Here is a 15,699-nt window from a genome sequence, read left to right as displayed (position 1 = left end):
AAGAGAGATCATGCAGTATTTTATTTTCTGACATTTCACTTAGCATAATGCACTTGAGGTCCTTCCATGTTGTTGCAATGGCAGCATTTCACTCTTTTTGTGGTTAAATAATATTCCATTAATATATTCCATCCCAATTATATATAATTATATATTTCAGTTATATATAATTGTTGGATTTATATATATATAAACCCCACAATTTTCTTATCCATTCATCAACTGATGGCACCTAGATTGTTTCCCTATCTTGGCTATTGTAAATAATGCTGCAATTAACAGGGAGATGCATATATTTTTTCGAATTAATGTTTTTGTTTCCTTTGGATAAACACCTAGAACTGGAATTGCAGGATCATCAGTAGTTCTAGTTTTCAATTTTTCCGGAACTGTTTTCCATAGTGGCTGTGTCAATTTACATACGCTCAACAGTACAAGAGAACTCCCCTTCCTCTACACCTTTGCCAACGCTTATACCTAGACTTTTTAATACTAGTCATTCTAACAGGTTTGAGGTAGTATCTTAAATATTTTGATTTGCACTTCCCTGATGAATAGTATAGACCATTTTTTCATGTACATGTATGTCTTTGGAAAAATATCTATTCAGATATGCTCATCTTTAAACTGGGTATTTTTTTTTGTACTAAGTTCTGTAAGTTCATTATGTATTTGAGATATTAGTCTCCTTATCAGCTATATGATTTGCAAAGATTTTCTCCCACTCAATATACTTCCTTTTCATTTTCTTGATAGTCTTTATAATTTCAGGTCCTATATTCAAGCCCTTAATCCATTTTGAGTTAATGTGTATGGTGTTAAGATAATATTCTAATTGCCTTCTTTTTCATGTGACTGTCCAGTGTACCCAAACACTATTTATAGAAGTGACTTTCATTGTCTCATTATATAATATTGGTTCCTTTGTAGTAAATTAAATGACCATCTATGTATGGATTTATTTTTGAGTTCTCTTTTCTGTTTCATTGATCTTTGTGTCTGCATTTACGCCAATACCATGCTCGTTTAATTATTATAACTTTGTAATATATTTTAAAATGAGGGAGCATGATGCTTCCAGCTTTGTTCTTCTTCTCAAGATTTCCTTGGCTATTTAGGGGCTCTTATTCCATACAAATTTTAATACTTTTCTTCTGCGAAAAATGTCCCATTGGAATTTTGATAGAGATTGCACTGAATTTGTAGATTGGTCTGGGTACCATAGACATTTTAACAATGTTAATTCTTCTAATCCATGAATTTGAATATTTCCCCATTTATTTCTGTTTTCTTCAATTTCTTTCATTCATATCATATATTTTCCAATTTACAGGTTCTTTGCCTTCTACAGGTTAAATTTATTCTTAGTATTATATTCCTTTTGATGCAACTGTAAATCAGATTATTTGACTTTGTATTGATTACCTGTTTAATGATTCTTAATGGGCAGAAGTCAACTTGTGTATTGTTATCTAGAGACATGCAGATAATTCTTGCCTGGTTGAACAGGAAACTCCAAAGTTATAATTCCCTAGAAGACATTAGCCAGTTTTATCTATTATCTGCAAATGTATTATAGCATTACTTTATATCTAACTGCTCAAATAGTTCTTGAACTAGTTTCAACAGTTTACGGGTTCCTTCATGAATTATGAGTTGAATAAAATCTTTGCCACATACTGTTTCTATATTTGCACAAGTCAAGTCATGCTTTTAGGCCTTTTGAAAATCTTCCTTTAACACTTGCACACCTTCATTACGATGACACTGAAGTCAAGATCTGCAGTTCTCTGCTCTTTTTCAATATTACAAAAAAAATTTGTCATTGTAACTCCTCATGAAGCTCATAGAATTAAAGTTGTGAGAAATTCAAGCAGTCAAATAAATAATAAATATAGTATAAGGCAGAGAAGATACTCTAGCCGGAAAAATCTCATCAACTTGTTTTTCTCAAACAAGAGTTATATAAAAGCACAGATTCTGTTATCCAGATTGCTACCTCCATTCCCACTTTTTTTCTCTCCAGTGCTATGGACTCTAAATACTTAAAAGTCTAGAAGTCATCTTTCTTAATTATCAACTATATCTCAGTGTACAGCTATTCAAATGTAACTAATTATTTTCAACTAAAAAAGCTACGTTTTCTCAAACTTCTAGATTAATTAATAGCACTCCCCAATCATTCAATCTAGAAACAACCTCAGTCACATTTGTTCATGCAGAAAATATTTATAGAGTACAAATATGTACAGTGCATCATCTTGTGTTCTATAGATATACTGGCATAAAAAATAGAAATAGACATTCAAAAAATACTGCATATACTCTTGCTATCTACTAATTATTAAAATAAGCATTTTGAGGAGAATATTCAAGACACTAAAATAAAATAGCAATAATTTATGGTAGGAAAATAATTTAGGTAAGATAAATCACTCTCTGAGGAGAGAACCTATGAATGGAAAACTAAAGTATAAGAAGAAACTTGAGAAGAACATTTTCTCAGTTCTGAGAAAACTTGAGCTTGACTGAAAACTGTATAATGCTTGACATGATGGGAGATTGGTAGATTAAAGCAAAATATTGCTAGGTGGGTACAGAAGTCTACTAGGTGTGTATATGGATGTCATACGACTTTCAAAAGCAGTTTATCAGAAAACAATTTTATGAAAATCACCAGTGTCTATGACATGGTTCAGGGTGGCAGGGATATGAATAATGAATTCAAAATATATATGATCTATTTTATCTCAGGTCTCATGCTATGTATAGTCTACTCTAAATAAAACATATCAAAATTCTAGATGTTCAGTGATCAAAGCCAAGCAAATAGGAAATGACAAAATTTAAGCAAAACAACAAAACTAGCAGATAAGTATTTATCTCCATTTTACCAATAATGAATAATGTTAAATACAGTTCTTAAGATTGCACACTTAATGAGTGCCGGAGCTGGAGTCAGGATCCAGATGAATCTGATTCCAAATCAGTCCTATGTGCTATGCCATGCTCTTTCCCTAGATCTCCCACTTCTCTATGAAATGGATTTATCCATACCAAAGAAAAAAAATGAAGCTATTGAAATTCTTAAAAGATAACATTATGGTATCTCCTACACGTTTTTGTGGAATCAAAGGAAGTTTGTAGTTAGACAATGTGAATGATTGCAGATGGCCCCATACCTGCAGACTTACTACTCTTATATGTGGTCAGTGCTAGGCATCCAAGACAGTTCATGAAAAGTAAGAATGACTACAGTTGGCACCTCAGGTTTCCAGGATCAGGGCCATGATTCTGTTCTATAATTTTGCTTGTCTTTTGCTCTAAATACTTATTTTAAGTCAGAGCTGAAAGTGTCAAGATTAAAGAAAGTGAAGACTATTGATATAGGAACTGTGGTCTATAGACAGTGAAAGGAAGCTTCTGAATCAGATCTTCTGAATTAGAATCTGCATTTTAAGAACCCTTCAGATAATTAGTATGTATGTTCAAGTTTGTCAAACATAAATTTAGAGATCAGAAAATGGCCTAGTTGCATTCAGTATACAAGCTGCCTTCCCCCTGCCCCTGCCCTTCACAAATCTTCTCTTTGAGATATCACTTACTAACCTCATTTGTAAGGCTAACTTTGATTATAACATTCCTTTGAAAGAGATAATACACTAATTATTAAAACTGTAAAAATAAAATATAGAATTTAAGGAATACTTCATTTTCATAAGAGAAATACATGAAGCAAACAGGAAAAAAAATCAATTCTGTGGTTTATAAAATAGTATATTGCCTAGTTGTAATTTTTTTCTACTTTGCACATTTATTTACCCTAAAATTCACCTTTATATTAAAATTAACCTAAGCATAGGTTAAAATAGAGAGTTTCCTCATTTGGACCAGCAAAAAAAAAAGCAAGAACTTCCCTTTGATCACTGGTGTATCAATTCAAATCTATAACTAAATATTAGCTAAGAGATCATAAAAGATTATTATTTTATTTCAACATTTTCTACATCATTGTATTTACAGAGTAGAATGGAAAGCAAATACAACCTCATTTAATTTTATCATTCAAACCATATTTTTCCCTCATAAGACCGTGAAAAAAAGCAACTTTCCACATATATTATCTGTAAAAACGATATGCTCATTTAAAAGGACATATAAAGTGTGTGACTTTTTGGCAGAGATTGCCTAAGTGCCTAAATGATGAGATGGGGAGAATAAAATTTTCTAATTGTTCCCCATAATATTGACTTCATACATGCTGTTTTTAAATGTAGCGTTTCCTGGGAATCAACCTGTAAAATGTATAGAATTATGTATCTGTTCTTTAGCTCTTTCACTTATGTAAATAAAGCATCCTGCTGCTTTTAGCTTTACACACCTTAGCAGACTTTTGTTCATCTTAGAGGTGCATATAAATGTAGGAGACATCACAGTTTTACTCAATTCATGGCTGGCTATGATTGCTGGGGAAAAATACTTTGTTAAACCGAATTGGTTGTTTAAAGTAATCAAACCAACTAAATTCCTAGAATATTCCATGAGAGTAAAATTGTTTTCTCATCTGCACTGTGAACCTATTCAATAAGGCCATTTTCTTATCAAACTATAAATTTGGGAATACAATATTGTATTTTAACATGGTGCTATGAGCATTTTAATTCTGTTAGGAGCAAAATAATGATAAACATGGATAATAGTAATAATAATAATCCCTTTCCCTAAAGAGTCCTAGAAGTCCTAATTTACTGACTGGTAGCTATGTTCACTAAGTAGAAATACAATAATTTAATAATCTTACCATAGCAGTTTTCACTAAAGAAAATTAACTAATTCATTATTGCTTATAATTTGCTGAGGCATAGCTGCCATATTTGTAAAATCAGCAGGTTCTGAAAAAAATACAAGTTTTTAAATGAATGTTCAATTTCCCCCAAACATATAAATGATACAATTACTTAGCTCCCTCTAGTGCCAATTTCTAATATAAACTTAATTGTAATAAGGGTATTCACCATGCAATTTAGGAACAAATTAAAATTTTACTAGGCAATAATTAACAAATAAACTTTCAAATGTTTAGTAGATTGATATCAGAAATGAGCAAGATTTGGCTGATGATATTGTCATAGGTAGGCTCACTAACACTAAAATGATAGTGTTTCTTTGCATATTTCACTTTATATGTTTCAATCAAAAACAAATACACAGAGAGTAGTAAAGGGATGTTGATAAGAGAAATTGCTGCTTACAATGGGATGTCTTTGTACACTTCAATTCAGCTGAAATAATCTCTTTAATTTGTGGGTTGTAGTCATCATTATTTTAGAAAACTAAAAAATACAAGAAGAAAGACACCTCAATGTTTCTATGAAGGTATATAGGAATAAGACAATTTGAAATTATACATGAAAACAGAATAGGTATACAATATGAATTTTTTAAAATCCTAATAATCAAAATATCAAATTTAATAAAATGACTTACACAAATATTTCCTTAAGGATTTTTCTTAGACTGAAGCATATAAATGAAAATTTTTATTTCTAGGGAAAAGTAACATATATGCCTTTTAATCACATTGTATTGAGTACATTTGAAGACAATGACACAATTTGGAAGAAGAAAAGAAATAGTCACAAATAGAATTTCACTCAATAATAATCTGCAATAAAACTAATGAGTTTTACATGGAAACTACAATTTTCACAACAGCTTATGTATATATATGTTTATCTTGTACTATAGTGTAAGGGCTAAGATGGACAAGAGCAAGGATTCTGGAATCAAATGATATGTGTTTGATAAACAGAATTCCTAACTGTAAGTATATGTAAAATGCAGATATTGCTTCCAATTAATAGAGTTGTTATAAAAATTATAAAGGATACCTTATATGTGAAACATGCAAGTGAACAATGGCCACTAATAATTTTTTTCAACAGTTGTAAGAAAAAATGTTCACAGAATAAAAATAATTTATAATTGAGCTATAGTTGTGGTCACTAAGAATATAAACTTCTCTCTTAACTGCTTAGAACTTTCTAAGAATTAGCATTTTATAAACTCTCTGATTTTTGTTTAAACAAATATTTTGTGTCCTAATAAAAAGAGGAAATTTTTGTTAGAATATTTTTTGATATTTTAACACTAAAATAGATAAATAAAAATGACAAGATGTCTTTTTTATAAGTTGAGTGTAGTAGAGTCGCTGCAGAAAAGATTTTGAAAAATATTTGTAATTATCTGCAGCTTCCTTTGAGTTTGCAAACTCAATGAAGAACATTTTAGATATATTTTTAAAAATTTCAGAAATTAGAATAAATAAGTAAACCTATGGTATTATGCCCACAGCTTTCTAAACATTTTTATTTCTAAATCTTAACAGATAAAGCCTAGTAACTATCTATTGCAACCCAATTATATTAATAAAATTTTAGAATCTCATATTTCCTCCACATCCTTGACTCAGTGAAAAAAATACAAGTTTCCAGAAAGGTGAGGTTTTTCTTCTTGCTTGCTGAAAACTAGACAGCAACTTTGTCTGTGTATTTTCAAAGAGGTAGTTATTTTCTTATTTGTTGTTTAGTTGCTAAGTCATGTGCGACTCTTTTGTGACCCCATGGACTGTAGCCTGCCATGCTTCTCTGTCCATGGGATTTTCCAGGCAATGATACTCAAGTGGGTTACCATTTCCTTCTCCAGGGATCCTTCTGACCTATAGATAGAATCCATGTCTCCTGCCTTGCAGGAAGATTCTTTACTGGTGAGCCACTAGGGAAGCTCATTATTTTCTTACTTACTTGTAGCTATAATCCCTTGACCAGTTACCCTTGTCCACTGTTCCTATTCCTCCCTTTGTTTTTACACAATGGGACATGGGGGATGGCTATCAAGAGTGAAACTAAACCTACATTCCCTTTTTCAGAACTGGAAACACAAGTTAGGTTTATCTTCCAGTGGAAAGCTGAAATGTGATTTATAAAAGCCGATATATACACATACACACACACACACTCCTGGGAAATTTAACTCCGAGAAGAACCACCAACTCTTTCCAGACTCAAGTACATTGAACATTGAATGTACAAATTCCTAGCAGAAAAAAATTGATTCAGGAGTAAAAACAGAACAAAACATATTTAACATAAGAACAATCTCTTCCATTATTTTTGATTTTTAGTCTTAAGAAATTTCAGATCACTTAATGTTGAAAATGAATCATTTAATGAAATGAAAATGATCATTTAATGTTGAAACTGAAGAAAATACAAAGAACCACAGTGAAAAAAGAAAATCATGTCTTTGGTCAGAGGATGTTAGAATTAACTAGTGGGAAGATAAATCCATGGGTATCTACAGTAAACAAGATTACTGAACTCTCTATCTCAGCAGAAAGTCGGGTATGGATAGACCAGACATCAATAGCTAATAAGGTGACTGCATTTAGTCAGAATCAACCCTTAACCAAGTTTCACTCTTCTTAGGCAACCCACCTTGTACATATAGTATGGTTTTGACTATTATCAGAACCTTTCAAAAAAAAAAGGACATTTCACTTTCATTTACAAATATGAGCCATGAGTTTAGAATTGTCCTTATTATACAGTAAGTTATTGCCCAGGAAACAAACCTACTCACTGAATGTTTAGAGGGAAAATTATATATTTTCTGGAATAGTAAAGATAAATTTCACTTCACATTTCCATTTTTCTTTTGAGGCCTCATTTATTGAAAGGATAGTTAAGTGTTTTGTATATAAATAAGAATTATGCTTTAAAAACTTATTTGGGGAGCCCATTTTTCACAGTTTTACTTTTGTCTCTGGCTCAAGCTTACATCACAAGAAGTTGAATGAAACAGAATATGGTTACTCATTTATAGCTGGATTATAAACTAATAATAAAAACAGCAATAACAAAAGCAGTAAAAACAGCTTTTCTGCTCATGTTCTCAGATTTTTCCTTGTATTAATTTATTTAGTCTTCCCAATTACCTAAGGATTTAGGCATTATTATCATCATTTATTTTACAAATGGGGAAAATGAGTCATTCGATCAAGTCTGTAGTCAATAAGCAGAAGAGGAAAGTTGTCAAGAACTTAGGCAATATAATTTCAGAAATGGAGCCTTAAGCTGAGTGAGCAGTGTTCTAACCATGACATAAAGGGCCTGATTAATAAAAGAACAATAATACAAATTTACATTTCTTTGACAGTTTCAGAGAGATATCAATCTTTTTATCTCATTGATTCTCCAACATAACTATTAGACAAATACATCTGTCATATCACTTCTCTTAAAAATGAAGAAACAAGAGGTCCAGTAACTTTCATAGATCACACTCTTAAAGTTCTGAGTAGGATAAACAACAAAGGTGTTCCTACTCTTAATCACTAATAGTTCACCCTTGCAATCATAAAATTGTGTTTTTCTGAAATCTACTTTTAAACAAAACTTCAAATCAAATATTTAAAATTTAAATCCTAGTCTAACCCCACAAAACAAAATGTTTCCAACATAAAATGCTTATGTCTGTCCATAATACTGCCCTTTCTAAAGTTACCCCAAAGCAAGATACAGTAAAGAAATTTCCTTCTAAGTCTATGATGTCATGTAATTTTTTCGCATCACAAGCAAAACATCCAAAACACATCTCTCTCTAAAATGCTTTCTGAATAGTATAAAAGTTGACCTAGGTAACAAAACAATGATCTTATTATCAACCAACTGTATTTCCTGTGCTTCCAATGAGCTTACCTAATGAATTGGTGGATACTGGAACTTAGCTGTTTTACAGCTAAATTATACCTATAATTTCCAAAACATGTACTGTTTTTTTTTCAATATAGTAGCAACACTTGCTGCTAAGTACAAAAAATGATTAGCTACAAACCAACCTACTATAGAATATCAAAATGTATTTGCCCAACAAAGAACTAATGGGAATTATGCAGATTATGTTTCTTTCTCCAATGAAATCAACCAAGCTTCACATCAATAGCAAAATGAAATATAACTGATATATGAAACAATATATACAACCAAATGTATTTCTGATTATTTTTATACATTTTTTTTCATGTAATTATTTGGTAATGAACTGAAATAAAGGTTTATAGCATTTGGTGGGTACCTGAATAGGCTGAAATATTGGTCAACTAAGAATATTATTGTGATACTTCATATCAAAACACATATTTATAATTAAAATGTAGAGTGTACATGTTAAGAGAAACAAATTTTTAATAAAACTTTATCACAATTAGATTTTTATTCTGTAACTTTCTTCTAAGTGTTATTCTGTTGATAACAAAGAACTCAGAAAAGTAAGAAAGTAATGCACTTGTTTGATCAACTTACGGAAGCAAAGTGAATTAACTAAATTTTCTCATTCTGTAATACTAACCACTAAATAAAAATCTACTTTAAAATTATTTCTTTAGAAATTGTGTGATTGGACAATTCATTATAAAGGTAACTGATAGTAAATGTCTCTCTTCTGTAGACAACTTTATTCAAAAGAGGAATGAAGAGATTAGACATTCCTTTTCTCCCAGCCATCATCTTTTCGGAGCATCATCTGGATCATATGCAATAAAGTATCTGTTTTCACTCTAAGCAACTGGCAAAGAAAAGAAAAAGCATCATTTGAGACTGAAGATCTTCAGCATACATTTAAATTTAGCTTAGATAAATAAAGTAGACATGTGTTTCTATTGTTAAAGCTTCAGGATATATTTGCAAATATCAAAACTACCACCTAATCATTTTGCTGGGAAAAAAACAACAAAACAACAACAATAGCTAGACATTGCCCAAATCATAAAGTCCTTTGCACAAACTCTGAGAACTGTCTTGTCAAGATAATCTGTCCTTATGTAACATCAGGGAAAAACAGATGGGCTGTACCATTTTTAAATGCCTATAAGTTTGGATTCTGTTTGAAAAGCTGGTGAAATTCTTCCTAGAAAAAAGTGACAAGATAATTTCATTGAATGTCTTTATGATCATTTATTTAATAGCAGAAAGAAAATTAACAATTCCCCATCAAGTAAACAAAAAAGGTTATAAGATCAAAACAGTTGGCAGAGACTACTACTCTTTTCCTATTATAAAATCATGAAAATAAATGGGTATAGTGCAAAGGGATGCTTTTTACAATTAGAAAGATAGAGGACACAAAAGATAACAGAGCAGTGCCTTCTGAAAATATAACAATTTTATTTATTGGCAAATAGTTGTTTATTGTAATTTCCTCCTCTGAACTATATTGAGTAATTTTCTGTTTGTATTTGATACTGAATACTCCACATTACCTGTACGGATTTGCCTAACTAATATTACATTTAAAAGAATTTGGAAATCTAAGAACTAGCCAATTATAAATCACCAACCTGGAAATTTACAGTTGACTCGTAAGCTTGAGAGTGCACTGTGAAGTTCAATTACATCTCACTAAGCACCAAAATAATTTGATTGTGAACAATTCACTCCAGCAACAGGAAGTTTTATACTCGTTGTGCAGGACAACTTAGATCGTTTAAATACATTCTTAATAATAAAAGCTGACTTTTGACTAGTTTTTACAAACCAATTTATTGAGTGGTAGTTGCTGCATCAGTGTATTGGCTCTTCAATTAAAACCCTTTAAGCAAAAAGTATTCTTTGGTTTAAGCCAACCCACCGAGGGACAAATCGGCCAGATGGCCATGGTGCCGATTCGGCAAATACTAAACTGCTTACTGGAATGAGTCAACTGCAAAACTGATTAATTGATCTAGTCACATATTCAAAACTTTTGCTTCTTATCCCATTAAAAGTAGCACTAATGAGCCATGGCTATGACCTTCCAGTGAGAAGCCACAAGTTCCACAACCCCTCAATATTTACCACCCAAATTTAATCTTTTTAATGGACACCTTAAAAGGGATCTGATAGAAAATACTAAGAGCTGCTCAGATACTAAAACACTTAGGGAGGCTTTGATTAATGTTGCATGATTAATCAATTGATTAATATAGTTTTCAATACAGATGTTAGGACACTGTCTACTTTAATCAACCATTCTGAAAATAGTGAAGATAAATGCCATACTTTTGTGTCTGCTTAAAAAAAATCCTTTCTTTAAAGGTTGTTAATTATGACATAAGCCTTATTTACCACAGTCAAATTTTATCTAATGTTGACATTTTTATACATAGGAACCATTAATGAGATAAGTGGGATCCTTTTGGCAAAGTCATATTTTAATCTCTTTAAAAATAATTTACTTAGCCAATTTATGGACATTTTCCTTAATGAGAAATTATTTTAGAATGACACCGCAAAATGCATTAAAATCTTAAAGTTTTATTATTATTTTCCAAGACTGTTTGTAATTTGTGATGATGCTTTCCACCATACTAAAACTGAAATCTTTATTCCAGTCAAAAATAATCACCCTGTAATTACTGTGACAAACTGCCCAAGCTGTATCATCATGGCCATTTCAACTAATGATATTGTATTAGAATGCCTAGCAATAGACTTCAAATGGAAAATATAATTATGTGCATTAGTTTGTCTAAGCATTTATAAGATCACATATCCATCAGTTTTCAGGTCTCATAAAGAAAATCATACATCACTGTCACTGTGAGTTTTGTTATTGAAAACACAGGCCTTTTCAAACTGAGCTTAAGATGTGTATCTTAAATTCCACTTGTTCTGTGGATCACTAAAGTCCCTGTAAGTTAAACCAGCATAATTGAAAAGAGCTTTTCCTCTGGTGATGGAAGAACTCTGTAGCATAGACTCCTTCACACTATGGCCAAATGGAAGTTTAGCTAACCCGAGACAGCTTAATCTAGTTTTTCTACACCTCTTAAATCTGTGGGAGTCAGATTTGGCATAAAAACCCATGAAAGGCTTTTGGGAAAGGTGTCAAATTAAAGTTTTATACTGTTAGCTCCACTGACCTGGAAAAACTAGGAGGGGAAAAAAAATCATACAAAAAGAGATGTAAGTGTGAATTTGGTGGCGAAGAGAAACGAAGTTCAATGAATAATGTGCAATAAACTTAAATGTCTTTATAATGAATGGTAGTATTAAAAATATTGTTAATTAATTTACTGGACTGGAAATATGGCCCTAACCCTGCATACAACAAAGTTAGCAACCTTGGGAAAGTTGCTCAGACTCTTTATCTCATAGTTTTCTCTTTTGTAAAATGAAAAGATAGCCGGATCCCTTGATCCTCTCTTGTGTCAAGTAACTAAATGATACGAGTCAAGGCTCAATTTAGAAAATATTTTTTCTGTTGAAAATTCATTTTTTCAAATGAAAATATGCATCAAATAGTCTGATTGCATAAAGTAATCTATCAACAGGTATATGACATTCCTCTCCTACCAGGAATAGTTAAGTTATAAAATATTATACCTCCATATGTTCAAATTAGAATGGTTTAACTTCTCAAGCTGTGTATTCATCATCGGTACTAAATGATAATTTGCATGGGATTGCTTCCCTGACAGCTCAGCTGGTAAATAATCTACCTGCAATGTGGGAGACCTGGATTTGATCCCTGGGTTGGGAAGATCCCCTGGAGAAGAGAAAGTCTACCCACTCCAGTATTCTGGCCTGGAGAATTCCATGAACTGTATAGTCCATGGGGTCGCAAACAGTGGAACATGACCAAACAACTTTCACTTCACACTTCCTCCTGAAATGTGTCACCTGTGTATGGTGATGAAAATGTGTTCGAATATATTCCATTATCTTTAAATCAGACTTCTACTAGATCTGAAATGAGAAAATTCATCTCTGTATCATATAAATCTAGTAGAAGTGAGTTTCTCAATAGTAGTACTACCGGTATTTAGCTAACCTCCGATATGCAGATGACACCACCCTTATGGCAGAAAGTGAAGAAGAACTAAAGAGCCTCTTGATGAAGGTGAAAGAGGAGAGTGAAAAAGTTGGCTTAAAGGTCAACATTCAGAAAACTAAGATCATGGCACCCAGTCCCATCACTTCATGGCAAATAGATGGGGAAACAGTGGAAGCAGTGGCTTACTTTATTTGGGGGGGCTCCAAAATCACTGCAGATGGTGATTGCAGCCATGAAATTAAAAGACGTTTACTCCTTGGAAGGAAAGTTATGACCAACCTAGATGGCATATTTAAAAGCAGAGACATTACTTTGCCAACAAAGGTCTGTATAGTCAAGGCTATGGTTTTTCCGGTAGTCATGTATGGATGTGAGAGTTGGATGGTGAAGAAAGCTGAGTGCCAAAGAATTGATGCTTTTGAACTGTGGTGTTGGAGAAGACTCTTGAGAGTCCCTTGGACTGCAAGGAGATCCAACCAGTCCATCCTAAAGGAGATCAGTCCTGGGTGTTCATTGGAAGGACAGATGTTGAAGCTGAAACTCCAATACTTTGGCCACCTGATGCGAAGGGCTGACTTACTGGAAAAGACCCTGATGCTGTGAAAGATTGAGGGCAGGAGGAGAAGGGAATGACAGAGGATGAGATGGTTGGGTGGCATCACCAACTCAATGGACATGAGTGTGGGTAAACTCTGGGAGTTGGTTATGGACAGGGAGGCCTGGCATGCTGCGGTTCATGGGGTCACAAAGAGTTGGACACAACTGAGCGACTGAACTGAGACTGACTGAATTTATTGCACGTACTGTCCTTGGTATTGTTGGATGTTTACAGCATTCTTAGTCTATATCCACTAGATCCTGGTAGCACCGCTCATTACCCACAGTAATGGAAATCAAAAATGTCTCCAGACATTGCCAAATGTTCCTGAAGGAAAAAATTCTCCCCTGAATAAGATCTACTCCCCTGTTTGATAAGCAACTAGTAGAAACACTATCTAGACCAAAGCAAAGCAAAATGGCCTTAAGTCATAAATATATGGATTCTGACATAATTCTATGGTCATTTATTTTATTTCACCACTTTATACCAAAGCATATGAAAAGGTTTAAATAATATAATTATTTTGTGGCAGAAACATTTTTTTTAATTGCTGCTTCTTGGGATATTCTTTAAGTCTTCCCCCTAAGAAAAATTTTAAGTAAGAGTGATTACACAATTTAAATTTAACTGGGAAGAAAAGGTCAGTGTCGAAGAAGACCAAAGATTATTAAATAAGGTAAGATTCATTCTATCTATGAGAAGGCAGAATTTCTTTTTTTTTTTTAAAGCCAATTGACTTTCATGATTACTCAGCTCAATTAATTAAGGTCCTTATGACCTCATGTATATTTGTGACAGTTGCCAGTTGTTATAAACATATATACATATATGCTCATACTTCCCATGTTTTACATCAACACATCATCATTAGAAGTTAGGCAATACCCTTCATATTCTATAGATTAGAAAACTTAGGCTTAGAAAGGTCAATACTGCTATTAAATAGTGATACTAATATTAAAATCCAGGTTTTCTAACTCAGTAACATGGGATCTTAATCCTATTGTTCTCCTCTAGGATATTTTATTAAATTCTGCTGTTATTTTCTACAAATATAAATTATACCTATTCAGTAAGTGAAAATATGGGTCAACTTGGTTTACTTCAGCTGTTTTCATGGCAAGGGCCAAGAAATAAATGACTTTACAATCTTCTTTTTAGGTATCATGATCTGCCTGAATTCATAAGTAGAAAAGAATAAAGAAAAATCAGATCTTTTTTACTCTTGAGGCCATCTACCAGTTCATAGTCTATAAAAATGATGCTAAACTCTGTGAAATACTACAGCACTGAAGTCATTATTATTAAATTCCCAAATTCCAAGATTTCATTTGGCATTTCCCTGAGGTATTTACCCAAAGCTTCATTTTTGACTTCATGAGATCTGGCAGAGTTGTGGGCCACATAGAACTTAAAACTCTGTGTCAAAGAATTGTGTCTACCATTGTGGAAGGATATTTCTTTAATAGGAAATGTCACTATTCCTTTGACAATCTCATGCTGTATAAACATTAAGTAACACTTACCAAAATCCAGCATGTACGGTACTATTTCCATGTTCTGGTGCTGTATACATTTGTCTATGCTTTCAACTCAAAAGTTGAGCAATATTGCTTGCTGTATTTTGGTGCCAGCATAGATTTAAGCCATCCAAACAAGACTGTGTATTTGAATTGACAGAGAGTAAATGATTTGCATCTGGCATAACTGATAGTGGTGTCAAAACCTTGGAAGATAATTTATTGGTAAACATATTCCTCTGGATACCTAGCCACACATGCCCTATTTCCTATCAAGGGATGGAGCCAGATCATTGCCAGAACAATGAAAAATATTTTATAGAGATAATTCAAGAGATTATTTTGCTCTTACAGAAAACAAGAATGGAGAAACATGGTAGTTTCCCTCATTGATGAAACAAGATAATTTTTCAACCTTTATTGCAGAAATTAAATTTCATGTGAAAATGCGTTTCTGACAACTGTGGGGTTGATGAACTAGTAAGAAAAATCACAAATAGCATGTTTAAAAAGTCTAATCTACAATTCCAAGATGTAGTCTGTGAAAAAAAAGAAAAAAACTTGATCAAATCAGGACTAAAAAATGACAATGAAATAATAGAGTTTTAAGGCTTTAAAACATATGCTTGAACTACCCACACCTCTTGAAAGAAATAGCTGTAACTCTAGATACTGTGCTCAATTCATGATAAGCTTCCAAATCTA

General features: G+C 32.5%; 1 long non-coding RNA gene across 1 annotated transcript in view; it reads right to left on the bottom strand.

Annotated features, from left to right (window-relative positions):
- Positions 1-1,208: 1,208 nt before the first annotated feature.
- The window catches only part of LOC145540915 (uncharacterized), a 359,008-nt gene continuing 344,517 nt past the window's right edge, over positions 1,209-15,699 (bottom strand). Inside the window, exon 5 of the long non-coding RNA XR_014078634.1 lies at positions 1,209-5,333. This is a non-coding gene — a long non-coding RNA (uncharacterized LOC145540915). The remainder of the gene's footprint in view (positions 5,334-15,699) is intronic.

The sequence above is a fragment of the Giraffa tippelskirchi genome, chromosome 3 (genome assembly GCF_054371585.1).
Source record: "Giraffa tippelskirchi isolate mGirTip1 chromosome 3, T2T-mGirTip1v1.2.pri, whole genome shotgun sequence".
Taxonomy (NCBI): domain Eukaryota; kingdom Metazoa; phylum Chordata; class Mammalia; order Artiodactyla; family Giraffidae; genus Giraffa; species Giraffa tippelskirchi.
The sequence above is the reverse complement of the archived record's forward strand: the minus strand, read 5'-3'. Positions and strand labels throughout refer to the sequence as shown.